Source organism: Trichosurus vulpecula, chromosome 9 (genome assembly GCF_011100635.1).
Source record: "Trichosurus vulpecula isolate mTriVul1 chromosome 9, mTriVul1.pri, whole genome shotgun sequence".
NCBI lineage: Eukaryota > Metazoa > Chordata > Mammalia > Diprotodontia > Phalangeridae > Trichosurus > Trichosurus vulpecula.
The window spans coordinates 111,712,988-111,729,853 of NC_050581.1; the positions used below are offsets into that span (position 1 = coordinate 111,712,988).

Genomic DNA, 16,866 nt, shown 5'->3' on the forward strand with positions numbered 1-16,866 from the left:
TCTGCCTTTGTTGGGGAGATAGATGAGTACCTGCAGAGGGCTAATGGTAAATATATTATCTGATACAGTTATTTTGTTTAACTGTTTTTCTTTGTTTTAAGGTAAGACTCATTGGGGGATGTGAAGGAAATGACTGATGCAAAAACAAAAGGCATTACTTCTCCCCTGCCTCCCCCCCAAGTACTCATATGATTTCTCTTCTCTTTACAGATAAGAAATCTTCAGAGAAATAGAAAGGATATTAAATAACAGTATCTACTTATCAGGTACGATCTACTACTGCTACTAATTGGGAAAGATGCTAGTGAAACTTAGTTTCTCTCTTAATTGACATGTAGGTAACCAACAGTTAAAGAGGAAATCTGACAGAGGGCTCAGTTGTTGGGAGAACAAGAAGGAAAGGGAGAATCTGTCTCCCTCTGCTCAAGGCATATGGGTGTTGTCTAACTGTGTAGTAACCCTGGTCCACGCATCCAGTGCAGCCTTTCCTTTGACTGCTGGAGCTCTGCCTCTAGCGGTTTAGCAAGTAGTGCCCAATAGTGAAAAAGCTGTATTACCCGTAAGAGTGTGCCAGAGGAAAAGGAATGTCCAGTGGTGGCCCTCACTTAGATAGTTACATTTCAGTATGTGAAGAGGCTGAAACTCAGTGTTTGATTTTTTTAAACCTTGAAATAGACATGCTAGCAAAGCCATTATTGAACAAGGTTAGGAAATTGCTATGTCTCCACCAGGATGAAAAGGTAATTACATTTGCGCAGAAGGGACCAGGATCTAGGATCAAAATGACAATGTATATTCATCTCCTAGGAAAAATGAGTTAACGTGAAAAATATTAAGAAACAGAATTTCATCCTGTTTCTTTTATCTTCAGTTTATGTCTCTTCATTCTTTATCTCACTTGTATCCCAACGCAGTTAGAGAAACGTGGGCATTAAGTTAAGTGCTGATTTTGATTTAGCTCATGTTGTTGGGTTATTTCAGTTGTGTCTGACTCTTTGTGACCCCATTTTGGGTTTTCTTGGCAAAGATACTAGAGTGATTTGCCATCTCCTTCTCCAGCTCATTTTACAGATGAGAAACCTGAGGCAAACAGGGTTAAGTGACTTGCCCAGGATCACACAGCTAGTAAGTGTCTGAGGCTGGATTTGAACTCATAAAGATGAGTCTTCCTGATTCCAAGCTCAGTGCTCTATTCATTTGGCTGCCTAGCTGTCTAGTTTTTCTTTATTTTGTGCTTCAAGGACTTTTATGTATTTGATACTTACAACCACCTTGGGAGGTGGATACAAATACTATGGTAAGAACATTCTTTTTTTCTGTTCACTTAAATGTAATTTCTTGGGTCTAGACTTGTGATTTCATTGGTGTGGGTCACTCCTGGTATGGAAACTCCCTCTACCACTACAAATTGGCAACTCACCTTTAGCTTACATTCTTGGAGAGTTGCCTGAAACACTGACAGATTGAGACTTGCCTTTGATCAGAAACTAGTGTATATCTGAAGAATTAAACTCAGGTCTTCCTGACTCTGAGGATAGCACACTACTATCCACTGTACCATGATGCCTCTCCTGAGTGTGCATGCACACGTGTGTATACGTGCACAATACACTGCACATTATATATGTGGTGTATATGTATGCATGTATGTGCACATGTCTAGGAAATACAAGAATATGCTATTGTAGATAATGAGAGAAATTTTTAACCATCTTCCACTTAGAGAAGTACTTGAATCTTTTTATAAAGTTAATAAAGAGTGTGGCCTCAGAACCAGGATACAGGCTTTGTGTTCCTGGTCAGGTCACTTAGGCTCTCTTTGATCTAAGCAAGTTGCTAAGACTCTTGAGTAACAGAGAAAATATTGATCTGCAAATTAATAGAGGGAGTTTCCTTCTTTGGGAGTTTATATAAATGAAATCATAGCCCTAGTTCTTATACTGTCCTACTAACTTACCAAAAAAATATTTCATACACTAGGAGAACTTGGGTGTGTTTTTTAACTGGCAGTTAAAAATAGGAGAGGAGAAGAAAAATTACTAATGTCCATGGGAAAAGAGGTTCAGGATGTGGTAGTCTCGGTTGTCTCTTTAAATTAGTCTCTGGTTGTCCTCCAAGACGCAAATTTGATGTTTGTTCCTGGACCTTTTTTCTGCAGTGAGGTGAAGATACTGCCAGTTGATTGACCCAAATCCAACTAGTTCAAATCTGGCAGTTGATTCCTCACTCCACAAGGCATAGACTGTTGACTCACATGGCATGTAGCCAAAGTGCACAAGGAAGACCATATTGGGAAGTTTTCATTTTGAAGAAGGCAAGAGGGAATAAATGGAAAACTTATAAGTGGTGGTTAATATGCTAGGCCCCATACAGATTACATGAGACTTACTTAAATCCTGCCTTTCTAAGCCTACACAATTCTGTGTTGTATTTACTTAATTGTGAGGTGGTAAGACAATAGATATTGGGTCTGTTTTTTTTTAACAATTATAAATAATGGCTTTGTTTCTATATCATCTTTGTTTTTTCTGTTTTTTTCTTTTAATAGTATTTTGTTTTTTCCCCAATTACAGCATTCATTTTTTATATAATTTTGAGTTCCAAATTTTTCTTCCTCCCCTCTTCCTTCCCCAAGAGGCCAAACAATCTGATAGAGGTTATACATATATCAACTTCATTTTTTAATATATTCCCGGAATTCTCCTCTTCCCCCATGCGCCTCATATAATCCTTTGTAACAAAATATTAAAAAAAAAGAGGAGAGAAAAGCATTTTAGCAAAACTAACTAGCACATTAATTGAGTCTGATGTCATACATATTAATACCTTCCTAAGGTCCCTGACTTCTGCAAGGAAAGGAGGCAAAGGTATTATCTCTTCTTTTATTTGGGTCCAAGTTTGGTCAATAAAATTACACAGTATTACCAACAACAACAAAAAATTACGCAGTTTCTTTTTTTTTTTCCTTTCCTTCCCCAGTTACTTCTTTGTTGTCGTTGTATATATTGTTTTACTGGTTCTGCGTACTTCAGCTCTGCATTAGCTCATATGTGTCTCCCCATAGTTCTCTATATTCTCTTTATGTAGCCTTTCTTCTGGTGTAATTATATTCCATTCCATTCATTTACCATAATACATTTTGCCATTTTGTAATAGATGGATATTTATATTTTTTCTGTTCTTGCTACCCTAGAAAGTACTGATATAATTTGGTATATTATGGAACCTTTATTTTTGTTTAGGACTTCCCTGAAGTATACAACTATTGGTGAATTTCTGGGTCAGGGAATATAGATATTTTACTTACTTTTTAATTTCTAATTACTTTCCTGAATGGATGGACTAATCCATGGCTTCACTAGCAGACATTAGTGTACCTCTCCTCTGTAAGTCTCTTCAACATTGACAATTTCTTTTGTGGTCTTTGTCAGTTTGTTTGGTTGGAGTTGTTAGTTCTAATGAAAATAGTAGTAGGTTGTCATGGCAAGATTACATTTTACCTGTGCCAAATGTGAGTCCTTATTAATTGATGGCCCAAAAAAGAGGACACTCCTTATCAAATTTCAAGTTTAAAACCAAATGATTTCCATAATGTCAGAGGAGAACACCATAATTCTATTTTGGAGTTCCTTTGGTATAACATACTGTAAATTTGGTCACTGATACGCAAAAAGTATGAGCTGTGATTTGGACCTTGGACTGGTTGAAACTAGCACCTTCAAAGAAATTAGACACAGTAGATACTTTTAATTTACCTTGTTCCTTTTCATCTTAAGAATGAAAAGAGTAGCCTTAGTCTCCTGGATTTAACAATCAGAAAGAATAGTAAAAGATGACTGCATATCCCTTGAAGAACTAGAATTGAACTTAGGTATTGTTGTTAAGTCATTTCAATCATGTCCAGCTCTTTGTGACTCCAAGTAGGGTTTTCTTGGCAGAGATACTGGAATGTTTTGCCATTTCCTTCTCCAGTTTATTTTACAGATGAGGAAGCAAACAAGGTTAAGTGACTTGCCTCAGGGTCACACAACTACTAAGCTAGTAAATGTCTGAGGCCAGATTTGAACTCAGGAAGATCAGTCTTCCTGACTCCAGGCTGGACAGTATCCACTGTGCCACTTACCTGTCCTTGAATCTCTGTACAGTATCTCCCTATATCATTAAGGCAGAATTCATGACTTCAAAGATAACCATGAATATGCCTGAATGGTCCAGAATCGCAGGATATAAGGAATTCTCTAAGTAGAAGGCAGAAGAGTTAAAGCATTTATTGAAACTCAAAAGTAGCAGACCCACGGACCAGTGTCCCCAGTTCGACATCCTGGCAAGAATCTTCCAAAACCAGTATGCCCATCTTACAATAGTGACCAGGAGGCCACAGAAAAACATTATGGCAGCAAGCCAAGCCATACTGGTGCTCTCCCCCCCCCCCCCCCATGCCAGGGCCCTCCAGCAAGAAGACCACCCACTGGCCTCACGCCCCTGCTCAGCACTCTCCAGTCTCCACGAGGGTCAGTCCTGCTTTTTTGTAGAGCCTGCCGCCATCTCCGCTGCTTCTGCCGTAATCTCCAAGCTGTGTTCCAGCTAGCTGACTGCTGCCTCTCTCCTTCAGCTCTTAACTGCTCTCACCAGCTGCCTCTTAGCTCTGCTTCAACTGTTCAGCAAGCTCCTCCCACCACAGGCTTCATGCCATCATGTGTACCAGAACTCAGGTGCCTATCATGGGCTCCAGTCCTAGTCACTCCTCCCAGGACCCTAAGAGCCCTGCCCCTGAAGCCCACTCAAATGGTCCAGAAAGATCTTCCCATTCACTGATTGCCTTTACACTCCCCTATAAAGTGAGTAAAAGAAAAATATCTTTTATAGGTGGTCAGACTTCCCATCTTTTTCCTTTGCCTGGTATATGAAGATTCTTGTCTCATTTATCTCAAGCTGGTATTATCAGAATTTTGGAAAAATGATCATTCCTTTTCATTCAATTCTGCTCTATGAGTTTTCCTTACTTTAAGTTACTCACTTTTCCAGTGCCAACTCACTGTGTAATCTGTGCTACTTTGTGACAATTTGTGTTTTTGTTTTATTTTGTGTGCACAGTGTTGTTTTCATAGATTCTTTGTTTTGTCCCTTCTGGGTGCATGTCCAAGGAAATGTGAAGGATGAGCATACAAACTGCCTAGCTGTGTAACCTATAATTATTAGAAGGCTGGTATATTCATTCTTTTCCTTCACATCATAGTCAAGTCTTGATTTTTAAAAACGTATTTGAAATTTTAACCTTAGAGAAACTGCAGTCTCTTAGAAGGGTCTCTTTAGGTTGTTCACATCCAGTGCCTTTTTTACCACCGCAGTGTCTTTGGGTTACATTAGGCATGTAGCTAAAATGAGGGTTGAAATTTAAGACATCTGTTTAGTCATGCAACAGCTAATCCCCCTTTTTTAGTTTAGAAATTATTTTAATTCTGTCATAATTTCTACTTTAATATTAATCATAGTGTTTTGAATGATACCCAGTTTAGTAGTTATGGATACTTAAAGGTTTCTAAAGTTTTGTTCTCTTTGACCTTGGCTTGAATTGATCCAAGAATTTGAATGAATAGAGAACAGTTTAGATTTTTTCAGGGAGTTGATTAGTCTGGATGGTTTCATTTGTTTTCGAGGTCTCTGTTTTCTTGGGGGGTTGGAGGGGAAGAGCTGCATGATCTTTAATAATTTGTTGACTAAATTTTCCCTTAACCCTGGGAATTTATAACAGTAGTGAAAATTGGCTGTAGTAAAGGAAATGAGATACATTAGAGTCTTACAGGAATAATTTTAAAAAAGAAATAACATTAAATACCATATAAAACAGTTATACTATTTATTATTTACCTCCATTCATAAAGTAAAACATCTTTTGAGTCCCTTATTCATAGTTCCCATCAGGATCCCCATTCCTGTATTCAGTCACTTTTTGTCAAGATCACAGGTACTATCATACAATAGCTATTTTCAGTTTGTCTCCTGATCCTTTTGATTCTGCTTTTTCTCATAATTTTCCATATTGTTTATAAATATAAAATACATGAATTTGTATAAATTACTAAATAGCCAATAAAATAAATATTACTATTTTACATTCCTTAATTGTTAATACTTTTAGGTTTTTATATGTTTAACGTTTCCATGAACAGTTTTCTTTGAACAGATAGCTATTTTTTTTAAATTTATTTGTTTTTAGTTTTCGACATTCACTTCCATAAGTTTTAAACTTTCTCCTCCTCCCTCCCCGGTTTGTCCCCAAGATGGCATGCAGTCTGCCCTGGGCTGTACGTATACATTCCTATTAAACACATTTTCACATTAGTCATGTTGCATAGAAGAATTATACCAAAAGGGAAAAACCATGAGAAAGAAAAACAAAACAAAAAAGAAAATAGCTTTGCTCTGCATTCTGAATCCATAGTTCTTTCTGTGGATGTGAATGGCATTTTCCATCATGAGTCCTTTGGAATTGTTTTAGGCCCTTGCATTAGATAGCTATTATTCTTAAAGGTAGTGTCAATCCAAAGAAACTCTTAGGATGATCAGATGGAACTTCAGTAATCATGTAAAAAGAATTGGTGGTAAGTCAGGTTTTTCAGCCACAAATTGTATACAGAGAAGATTCCAGCATTAACATCTGTGAATAAAGAGTATGTTTTAGTTACTGCCCCAGGACTTTGTTGATAGATAACTTTTAGTGAGAAGTTGTCTTTGAGCTTAGTGACTGCTCTAAATCAGTGACCTCTTGACCATAATAGTAACTTCAAGTAGGAGAGTGAGGTGTGGAGAATCCACTTTACATTTGATTGGAACATTAGCACCTATTCTTGCTAATACTCCCTTTACAGAATACAGTCATTGTGTTCCTTTAGTACAGTGTAGTACTATATGTTTTAGTCATAGTTCCAATTAAAACAATTATTTGTTTAGAGGAGGACATATAAGTATAATGGATATTGGCCTTAATGGCCTCTCCCTTCTTCCCTTCTTCTGGACTTCCTGTTTGCATTTATGAAGGTGAGAATCGGGATCCAGTTATTAATTAATTGGAGAAGAAAGGTAGTAGGAGAAGTAAGATCTTATACCAGACGTCAGAAAAGTATCCTGATCCCTCTGTGTTAAAAAGATTTTTTTTTTATGCTTTTTCTGAAGGAAAGTTAAACCTGCAGTGACTCAGTAGTTTTCTTCACAGAGAATATTCATTGGTTTCTCATTCCATCAAGGTCAGGCTAAACCATGAATTTTTCTAGAACTGAAAAGACTGTATATCCTAAGATCACAAGTGACTTGAACTTGACTGATAGTGTGATTGAGGAATGAATTTTCTTGAGGTCAGGACCTATTTTGGCTTTCTTTGTACATCTAGCCCAGGGCCTGGCATATAGCCATGTTTTCATTTCTTTTTTTTTTTTTTCTGAAGTGGAAATTCTTAATTTAATTTATTTAATATATTTGGTTTTCAGCATTGATTTTCAGAAGAGTTTGAATTACGAATTTTCTCCCCATTTCTACCCTCCCGCCCACTCCAAGATGGCGTATATTCTGGTTGCCCCATTCCCCAGGCAGCCCTCCCTTCTGTCACCCCACTTTCCCTCCTATCCCCCTTTCCCTTCTTCTCTTGTAGGGCAAGATAAATTTCTATGCCCCATTTCCTGTGTATCTTATTTCCTAGTTGCATGAAAAAACTTTTTTTGTTGTTGTTGTTTTTGAACATCTGTTTTTAAAACTTTGAGTTCCAAATTCTCTCCCCTCTTCCCTCCCCACCCACCCTCCCTAAGAAGGCAAGCAATTCAACATAGGCCACATGCGTATCATTATGTAAAACCCTTCCACAATACTCATGTTGTGAAAGATTAACTATGTTTTGCTCCTTCCTAACCTATACCCCTTTATTGAATTTTCTCCCTTGACCCTGTCCCTTTTTGAAAGTGTTTGTTTTTGATTACCTTCTCCCCCTGTCTGCCCTCCCTTCTATTGTCCCCCCTTTTTTATCTTCTTCCTCCTTCTTTCCTGTGGGGTAAGATACCCAATTGGGTGTGTATGGTATTCTCTCCTCAGGTCAAATCCATGAGAGCAAGATTCACTCGTTCCCTCTCACCTGCCCCCTCTTCCCTTCCTACAGAACTGCTTTTTCTTGCCACTTTTATGTGAGATAATTTACCTCATTCTGTCTCTCCCTTTCTCCCCCTCTCAATATATTCCTCTCTTATCCCTTAATTTGATTTTATTTTTTTAGATATCATCCCTTCATATTCAACTCATCCTGTGCCCTCTGTGTGTGTGTATATATATATATATGTGTGTGTGTGTGTATGTATACACACACATATATGTGTATATATACACATATACACATGTATTTATATACACACCTACATATATACATACATTGACACACATGTGTACATATATACGTATATACATATATGCATATTCCTTTCAGCTACTATGATACTAAGGTCTCATGAATCATACACATCATCTTTCCATATAGGAATGTAAATAAAGCAGTTCAACTTTAGTAAGTCCCTTATGATTTCTCTTTCTTGTTTACCTTTTCATGCTTCTCTTGATTCTTGTGTTTGAAAGTCAAATTTTCTATTCAGTTCTGGTCTTTTCACTGAGAAAGCTTGAAAGTCCTCTATTTTGTTGAAAGTCCATATTTTGCCTTGGAGCATGATACTCAGTTTTGCTGGGTAGGTGATTCTTGGTTTTAATTCTAGCTCCATTGACTTCCGGAATATCATATTCCAAGCCCTTCGATCCCTTAATGTGGAAGCTGCTAGATTCTGTGTTATCCTGATTGTTTTTCCATAATACTCCAATTGTTTCTTTCTGGTTGCTTGCACTATTTTCTCCTTGACCTGGGAGCTCTGGAATTTGGTGACAATATTCATAGGAGTTTTCTTTTTGGGATCTTTTTGAGGAGGTGATCTGTGGATTCTTTCAACTTCTATTTTGCCCTCTGGCTCTAGAATATCAGGGCAGTTCTCCTTGATAATTTCTTGAAAGATGATATCTAGGCTCTTTTTTTGATCATGGCTTTCAGATAGTCCAATAATTTTTAAATTCTCTCTCCTGGATCCATTCTCCAGGTCAGTGGTTTTTCCAATGAGATATTTCACATTGTCTTCCACTTTTTCATTCTTTTGGTTCTGTTTGATAATATATTGCTTTCTCATCAAGTCACTAGCTTCCACTTGCTCCCATCTAATTTTTAAGGTAGTATTTTCTTTCGTGGTATTTTGGACCTCCTTTTCCATTTGGGTAATTCTGCCTTTCAAGGCATTCTTCTCCTCATTGGCTTTTTGGAGCTCTTTTGCCATTTGAGTTTGTCTATTTTTTAAGGTGTTGTTTTCTTCGGTATATTTTTTGGGTCTCCTTTAGCAAGTCATTGACTTGTTTTTCATGGTTTTCTGGCATCGTTCTCATTTCTTGTCCCAATTTTTCCTCTACTTCTCTAACTTGCTTTTCCAACTCCTTTTTGAGCTCTTCCATGGCCTGAGACCAGTTCATGTTTTTCTTGGAGGCTTTTGGTGTAGGCTCTTTGACTTTGTTGACTTCTTCTTGTATATTTTGGTCTTCTTTGTCACCAAAGAAAGATTCCCAAGTCTGAGACTGAATGTGAGTGCGTTTTCGCTGCCTGGCCATATTCCCAGCCAACTTACTTGACTCTTGAGTTTTTCAGTAGGGTATGACTGCTTGTAGGGCAAAGAGTACTTTGTTCCAAGTTTGAGGGGATGAGCAGTTAATTCCAGAGCTATTTCTATACAGCCAGCTCTGCCACACCAGCACTCCTCCTTCCCCAAGAACTGCCAACCTGGACCTGATGAAAATCTTAAGCAGGCTCTGCACTCCTGCTCTGCTCTGCCACTTAATTCCTCCCACCAGGTGGGCCTGGGGCCAGAAGCAACTGCAGCTCTAGTTCTGTAGCTGCACCTCCCCACCCCTTCCCCCGGGGACGGTGGCAGAACTGCAAACTCTTTTCACTCTGTCTCCTGCAGCTTTTCCCATTAACCTTCTCTGTTGTCTTTGGTGTTTGTGGGTTGAGAAGTCTGGTAACTGCCACAGCTCACTGGTTCAGGGCGCTAGGGCTTGTTCCTCCCGGCTCCTGGTCTGGTTGGTCCTGATGCCGCCTGCGCTGGGCTCAGCTGCCCCCCGCTCCGTGCGTGATAGACCTCATCCAGTGACCATCCAGGCTGTCCTGGACTGGATCCCTGCTTCCCTCTGCTATTTTGTGGGTTCTGCAGTTCTAGAATTTGTTCAGAGCCATTTTTTTATAGGTTTTTGGAGGGACCTGGCAGGGAGCTCATTCAAGTCCCTGCTTTCCAGCCGCCATCTTGGCTCCGCCTCCCCATGTTTTCATTTCTTACCAGGGTGTCCTGTGGACTGGATTCTTTCATCCTCTTCCACCCTCAGCATCCTTTTAATGTGCTATGTGTTCCCATTAGAATGGAAACTCTTTGAGGACAGGAACTGTTTCTCATCCCAGTGCTTAGCATGGAGTTTGGAGCATAGTAAATGCTGATTATTAAATCCTTGATGACTGACTGAACTCTTCAAGAGATAATCTTCGAAATAATTTTATCTTTTGGCCATAACAATGAATAATGACCATTTACTGTGGTGGTATACTGTAGTACAGTGGTGTCAAAAGTCCAGTAGAAATGGGGGCCACTTAAATCCTTTATAAAGATCCCTGCAGGCTGAATATTGACTTCAACCTCATTAACATTGTCTGTGATCTGTTATATTTTTATTTATTTTGTTAAATATTTTCCAGTTTTTTTTTCATATGGTTGGGCTGCTCTCTGGAGTATTGCGATTCCAACATGCCAGTTACATTTGTGCCATCTGTGTTTATCCAAACCTGTGATATCACAGTCTTAGAAGTCTTTTAAGTATCTCAGGTTCAGTAATGTTAGTCATTTTCTTAGTGAGCTTGTAGGCCCTTACTTATTGGTCACAAACCTCTCTTTCCAGAGTGGTTTCATAATATTATCCTTAATGGACTCTTCCACTTAGATAGGCCTATTTATTTCTTCTTCCTTTTATATGACATATATTACCCATGCCTGGAATGCACTCCCCTTTCACCTTTACCTGTTAGAATTCCCTTGCTTCTTTTCAAGATTTAGCTCAAATGTTAAGCCTTTCACAAGAGCTTTCCTAATTCTTCCTCTATTTATTGCTGCTTTTCCCCAAAAGTTACTTTGCATGTATTTCATGTTGATTTCTCTGTGCACACAGTATCTTTCCCCTAGTCATATATAAGCTCATTGAGGGCAAACACTTTCATTTTTATGTTTTTATCTTGAGCACTAGCATATAGTAAATGCTTAACAAACGTTTATTGAATAAATGAGTACTGTTTACTTGCTAAACATAGTGGTAGTTGTTGACCATCACAGTGAGAATTCTGTCGTTGCTTGGTGTGCCATTAGTTGTTAGCATATCACTGTCTGCTTATAAAGTCCTATTTATCTCTATTCTGAGGCTGTAATGAAGATTCAAAACTTACCACTAACTTTCTAGGGAAGGGTTCTATTGGGCCAATTTTTAAAGCATAATTATTCTGTTAAACCCACTTAACAGAGATACAACATACATTTCTAGCAGCTAGTTACATCCAGTATCTCTTGTTCTTCATACTTGTGACAGATCTTTCTTCCTTCTGGCATGAAATTTTCCTGTACATGTAGCTTTATGTAAAAAAAAAATTGTGTGTTTCTTTAGTTATCCAGAATTTTTTTTTTAAAGAGCAGGATTGATTTCAAAATAGCAAGCAGCAGAAGCATGGAGAGATTTAAACAAACTGATTCAAATTGAAGTAAGCATAACCGGAAAAATGATTATACCAATATAACTACGACTATAACAATCAGTCTTATGTTCAGACTAATACAGTCTCCTGAAACATAATATATGCACTCCTGCTTAGCATGAACAAAGTCTTTTATGCCTAATATAATTTTAAATATACTAGGGGAATTAACTAAGAACAGGGGCAGGGAATCTTTATCCTTTATAAGGTTGTAGAAACTCTCAAGAGCCCCTTACAAATAAAAACTACTTTAATGTTGTTTCCTTAAAATACTAAAAATCAGGTAAATCTTTCTTATAATTGAAGAAAGAGAATACAGAACAAATATAACAAATATTAGAAATACTCAGAGACTGTACATGGTTATTTGAAGGGAGAAAGAAGTGGAAAGACTCAGATAATGAGAGAGTTGGAAGAGATAAGAGAGGGAGAGTCAGGGAACAGGAGAGGGGACAGAAAAGAGGTAGAGGGAAAAGAAGGAGCAGAGAAGTATGGTATGAAGGAGAGAAATGGGTACATGAAAAACTGGAAGAATGGAATAGGTAGGTGCATAAAGTGAGAAGCACATAATATCTGCAACGTGGAATCTGCAGTGGAGGAATGGAAGACTTCAGTAAATTCTAAAATAAATAGGGGCCATTATCCTCCTCTCTATCTCCATTCAGTTTTCCCCAGAGGTCTATCATATCTAACTTGTCTAAAATTCGATTCACATCTTTAATTTCCTTCTTTTTTTATAAAAATTAAGATTTTTTGTTTTTAGTTTACAACACTCAGTTCCACATAATTTTGAGTTCCAGATTTTATTTCCCCCTCCTCCCTCCCTAACTCCCCAAGACAGCATGGAATCCGATATATCTTCTACGTATAACTTCGTGTTGAACTTATTTACAGAATAGTCAAGTTGTAAAGAATTATGACCAATGGAATAAATCACGAGAAAGAAGAAACAACCCTCCCTCCTCCCAAAGAAAAGGAAAAAGCAAGGGGAAAAAATGGAGAGCATAAAGCGTGCCTCAATCTGCATTCAGGGTCCATAGTTCTTTCTTTGGATGTAGATAGCTCTCTCCACCATGAGTCCTTTGGGGTTATGTTTGAACCTTGTATTGCTGAGAACAGCGAAGTCTATCAGGGTTAGTCATCACAGAATCCATATATCTGTGGTTGTGTATAATGTTCTCTTGGTTCTGCTGCACTCACTCAGCATTATATTGTGTAGGTTTTTCCAGGTTATTATGAAGTCTGTATCTTCCCCATTTTTTACAGCACAATAGTATTCCATTACCTTCATATATGACAACTTGCTCAGCCATTCCCCAATTGATGGGCATCCCCTTGATTTCCAATTCTTTGCTATTACAAAAAGAGCTGCTATAAATATTTTTGTACATATGGGTCCTTTCCCATTTGTGTGATCTCTTTGGCATAAAACCCTAGAAGTGGTATTGCTGGATCAAGGGGTATGAGCATTTTTATAGCCCTTTGTGCAGAGTTCCAAATTGCTCTCCAGAATGGCTGGATCTGTTCATAACTCTTACCAGCAGTGTAACAATGTTCCAGTTTTCCCACATCCTCTCCAGCATTTTATCATTTTCCTGTTTTGTCGTTTTAGCCAATCTGACAGGAGAGAAGTGGTACCTAAGAGTTGTTTTGATTTGCATTTCTCTAATCAGTAGTAATTTTGAGCATTTTTTCATATGCCTATAGATATCTTTAATTTCTATCTCTGAAAACTGCCTGTTCATATCCTTTGACCATTTCTCAATTGGGGAATGACTTGTATTCCTATAAATTTGGCTCATTTCCCTGTATATTTTAGAGATGAGGCCTTTATCAGCGACACTAGTTGTAAAGATTTTCTCCCCATTTTCTGCTTGCCTCCTAATCTTTGTTGCATTGGCTTTTTTTTATACAAAACATTTCAATTTAACATAATCAATTATCCATTTCACATTTTGTAATGTTCACTATCTCTTGTGTCATGAATTCTTTTCTTTTCCATAAATCTGATAGGTAAACTATTCCTTGTTATTTCGTGGGTTGTGTAGCTCAAGAATTTGTTTAAAGTCATTTCTTACAGGTGATTGGAGGGATTTGGGGGGGAGCTTAAGTGAGTCACTGTTTTCAAGCTGCCATCTTGGCTCCGCCCCCCAGATTCTACTTTCTGAAACATTTCTAAAACATTGTGTGATCATCTTTTATTTTATGGGTAACTTCATTCCATTCTCGTTCACGGTTATGATCGTTAATTCTGTGTTTCTCTCCATGCTATTTCTTGTGCTTTTTCTTTTTGTTTTCTATCCTCTTTTTCTGAAGATAAAAAGGTAATGAGAGAAAAGGGGAATGCTCAGCCCTAGTGGTTCTAGGTTTGCTGCAAAGTATTTGTGTTTCTATTTCCCTTTCATTCTTTTTTCCCTCACTCAGGGCCCAAGTACAAGTTCTTATCCATTTTAAACTGTTTGTGATCCATCTTTCTTAGTGTTTGTTTTGCTTAGAACTAATCCAGGTCTTTATCTACCCTAATACAGTCAGTCTTAATCTTCCTTAATTCTACTCTTCTCTCCCCACCACTCCCATTTCTCTGTCTAGTGAAATGTATTTCTGAACCCAACTGTAAGTAAATGTATGTATTCTAACAACTTTCTTTGAGGGTATTGAATTTAGATGCCTGTAGCACTTTTAGTGAGGCACCTTTCCCCCCACCCCCTTTCCTTTTTGTTTGTATGGTTCATTATTTCTACACCTGTATTATATAAGATAGTTTCTGCCACCATTCCTCTCCCTTAGTATGTCCCTTTTTATTTCTTTTTTCATTCTGCTTTTAAATCAACAAAACATTACAAAAGTGCTCCTAGGTCCTCCTATTTTATTCGATTCCATGATTAAAGTAATTTGAGTGGACACATGTATCATCTTTTCATACTAGAATGTTAACAGTTTATAGTTTTGTTTGTAGTTTAATGTTTACTGTTTTATGTTTCTCTTGATTCCCAGGTTTGTATTTCAAAATTTCTACATAGCTCTTGTCTTTTTTTTTTTTTTTAATCAGTAATGTCCTCATTAAAGGTGAATTTTTTTTTTTTTGTACCGTAGGATAATACTCAGTTTTGTGGAGCAGGCTGTTTTGGGTTATAAGCCTATATGTTTTGCCTTCTGGAATAGTAAAATTCTCTATTCTTTTATGGTGTAACAAATAAAGAACCCCAAGAGACAGAGTTTCTGGGTAATTAATAATCAGTTTATTAATTAGGCTAGGTAATGATTATCAGTGGTAATCAGACAAAATTGTGGAGAGCCGGAAAGCCTTAAATATTTTTTGAAAGGGAATAACCCTGATAAGTGAAAACCATCCTTGAGTGGTGGACATTTCTTTTCGTTTTGGTTTTTTATATCTATTTTTTTGATTAATTATTTTTAGTTTACAACATTTAGTCCCGAAAGCTTTTGATTTCCATATTTTTCTCCCCCTTCCTCTCCTCCCCGTTCCGCCTTCTCAAGATGGCATGCAATCCGACAGAGGCTCTACATATACATTCACATTAAACATATTTTCACATTAGTCGTGTTGCAAAGAAGAATTATAACCAATGGAATGAACCATGAGAAAGAAGAAACAAAACAAAAAAGAGAGAACAAATAGTTGTGTTTCAATCTGATTCAGACTGTATAGTTCTTTCTCTGGATGTGGAAAGCATTTTCCATCATGAGTCTTTCGGAGTTGTCTTAGAACCTTGCATTGCTGAGAGGAGCCAATTCTGTCAAAGTTAGTCATCACAGAAGCAGTGTGTCTGTGGTTGTGTACAATGTTCGCTTGGTTCTGCTCCCCTCATTCAGCATCAGTTCATATAAGTTGTTCCAGGTTTTTCTGAAGTCTGCCTGCTCATCATTTCTTATGGCCCAATAGTATTCCATTATATTCATATACTACCACTTGTTCAGCTATTCCCCAGTTGATGGGCATCCCCTCAATTTCCAATTCTTTGCCACTACAAAAAGAGCTGCTATAAATATTTTTGTACATGGGGGTCCTTTTCCCATTTGAATGATCTCTTTGGGATACAGCCCTAGAATTGGTATTGCTGGGTCAATAGGTATGCACATTTTTATAGCCCTTTGGGCATAGTTCCAAATTGCTTTCCAGAATGGTTGGATGTAGTGGACATTTAATGAAGAAGTAGGCTAGTAGTAGCTGTTCCTGTTTGAGAACATGGCTTGATCATGAGAGTCAGCAACTTCCAGTAATCTGGACAGGGAAATCCATCTCCTTCCACATGGATCCAGCCCTTCTAGTTGGTCTTTTCCTTTGTGAGCTGGGTCACCCTAAACTCTAATGGAGGGGTACAAGGACAGGGACTCATTTCCACATAAGAGGTAACATGTCTTGGTATGTGTCATGACTATCACCTGAAGGAATAAGGAAATATTGAGCATGGAGAAGTGAAGACTGAGGAGTTGGAGTCACATGTTAAACACTTTGCAAACCTTAAAGAGCTGTATAAATATTAGGAGCTATGGTTGTTTTGGAAGTTCTGTATTAATATATAGTAAGTTACTTTATAAGGCTCACTATTGAATTTAGGTTGGCCGCTTTTCCAAAGTATTCTGCCGGTCTCCCGTCAGCCATTCTTCGTGAACAGGAGGGATGACTTCTCTTTCTACTGGTTGAGTTGGAGTAACAGTAATGTGGTACAATTTTCCAATGACTTTCAGGGGTACCACCATCCTTCCAGTTACCCAGGCTTTTGCAACCCAGGTGTCATCTATGACTCATTCTCACGCACCCTACATATCTAGTCTTTTGGCAAGTTTTGTCATTTTTACCTTCATAGTATGTCTAACCTGTCCCCTTCTGTCCACTCATACAGCTGCCACTCTGTTGACCTTTATCACCTAATTGCTTGACTATTGCAATGACCTTCTGGTTAAAGTCCCTGCCTGAAGTTTCTTTTCTCTCTAGTCCTTTCTCCACTCAGTGGTCTTTGTTAAGTGAAGATCTAACCATGCTACCCTCTCTGTCCAGG

General features: G+C 37.9%; 1 protein-coding gene across 8 annotated transcripts in view; it reads left to right on the top strand.

Moving 5' to 3' along the window:
* Nucleotides 1-208: 208 nt before the first annotated feature.
* MAP4 (microtubule associated protein 4) overlaps nucleotides 209-16,866 on the top strand; it is a 178,764-nt gene continuing 162,106 nt past the window's right edge. For all 8 annotated transcript variants that reach the window (XM_036737759.1, XM_036737763.1, XM_036737766.1 and 5 more), the window contains exon 1: nucleotides 209-266. The gene's annotated coding sequence lies outside the window, so the exon portion shown is untranslated. The remainder of the gene's footprint in view (nucleotides 267-16,866) is intronic.